The 1,444-nt window shown below is 39.1% G+C and overlaps 1 long non-coding RNA gene across 1 annotated transcript in view; it reads right to left on the bottom strand.

Moving 5' to 3' along the window:
* Positions 1-1,444, bottom strand: part of LOC117284738 — a 69,465-nt gene that overhangs the window by 35,248 nt on the left and 32,773 nt on the right. The window lies entirely within an intron of this gene.

Genomic DNA, 1,444 nt, shown 5'->3' with positions numbered 1-1,444 from the left:
AAAAAAAAAAAAAAAAATCCTAAGGGCCTTAACAGTACAATAAGCCTGTGAAATGGGCCAGCGCTTTTCTTTCTTTTTTTTTAAACCTGTAAAATGAGCTTTGCTTTTCCTTCCACAGCACTACTAAGAGGCCCACATATCTAAATTTCAAATACAAGCAAATAGTTTGCATTCTAACCTAGCTCAACATATGGTGGATGACAGACAGCAGGAATATGTATCATCCTAGATCACCCATCTATAAGACACCCCCAAGATGCCATAAAACCCCCAACCCCAAACCATAATGTGCCTTTCTTTTGAGGGCTTATACTCTACTCTCTGTGAGTGTGGACTTCCTTAATGCAAAATCTTTTCTCTCACTAATGCATCCTGAAATTCAGCAACCCTTCTACCTAATACCTACTCTGTGGGTGGGGTGAGTTGCAGTCCCCATTTCTTCTTTGGGGAACCTCCTCAGATCTCCTCCAATGACAAGAAATCTGTAGCAACAGAAAAGAAGAGAAACACTAGGCAAGGTATACCTGAGACAAATTTCAAACACGTCTCAGTTGTCCCTAGGCCTTTATAACTTTATGTGCATAATACTGTAATAATAAATAATGCTGAGAACATTTCATGTGGCAGTGTGCCAATCTACTCACTTGGGGAACAGATTTGAAATTAACAGTCAAGAGACTCTCAGACACTCGAAAAAGCAAATCTTCGTTCATTTCTCTAGACTTGAACACAAATTAGTTCTGCTAATCGAGCAAAAATAAATTCACCCATAGTAATTTTAGATCCTTGCAAGAAATAAATGCAGAATTTAATCTCAGTGCAAACTCAACTTGCCTTGTTGACCTCATCTTTTTTCTAATAATATCATGAAAAGAAGATGGGGTCCAAACAGGAAGGATGATTTAGATAGTCCCCTGACATGGAAAAGGGGCATCCCATCCCAAATCCCTTCTCTAGTGGCTCAAAAGCCTCTTCAGACAAGATACAGCTCCTCTATCCTGGTCTTCAGAATCTCAGATTATCGCCTCAGTTATAGACTTTAATTTTCCATTTGCAAACTTAAAAGCCAGCATCATTCTTTAATTCTAGGCTGAATTCTCCATCCATGTATTAACTCTAAAGGTAAAAGTCCAGGGCAAGCAGGTAATACCAGGAGTGAAGAATGTCTCTACGGATACTGCAGAAGAATTCTTCCACTGCACACACATTATCTTGCTTAAACTTGTCCAGGGTTAAATGGCTGGAGAGTGGAAAAGTCTGGGTGTCTCCTTCCTGCAGAGGCTGAGCTTACCTATCTCTAGTGCCACTCACGGGAACAACAAAACTACTGTCCACTATTAACATCTAAGGTTCTTATCTGATTAAGTTCAATAATTGGTTAATTTCCCTCCTCTAACAAATATCTAAGACACACACAAAAAAAGAGGGAGACAAAAAAAAAAAA

Source organism: Fukomys damarensis, unplaced genomic scaffold (assembly GCF_012274545.1).
Source record: "Fukomys damarensis isolate Sample0158 unplaced genomic scaffold, DMR_v1.0_HiC HiC_scaffold_5, whole genome shotgun sequence".
In the NCBI taxonomy this organism is placed as follows: Eukaryota; Metazoa; Chordata; class Mammalia; order Rodentia; family Bathyergidae; genus Fukomys; species Fukomys damarensis.
The sequence above is the reverse complement of the archived record's forward strand: the minus strand, read 5'-3'. Positions and strand labels throughout refer to the sequence as shown.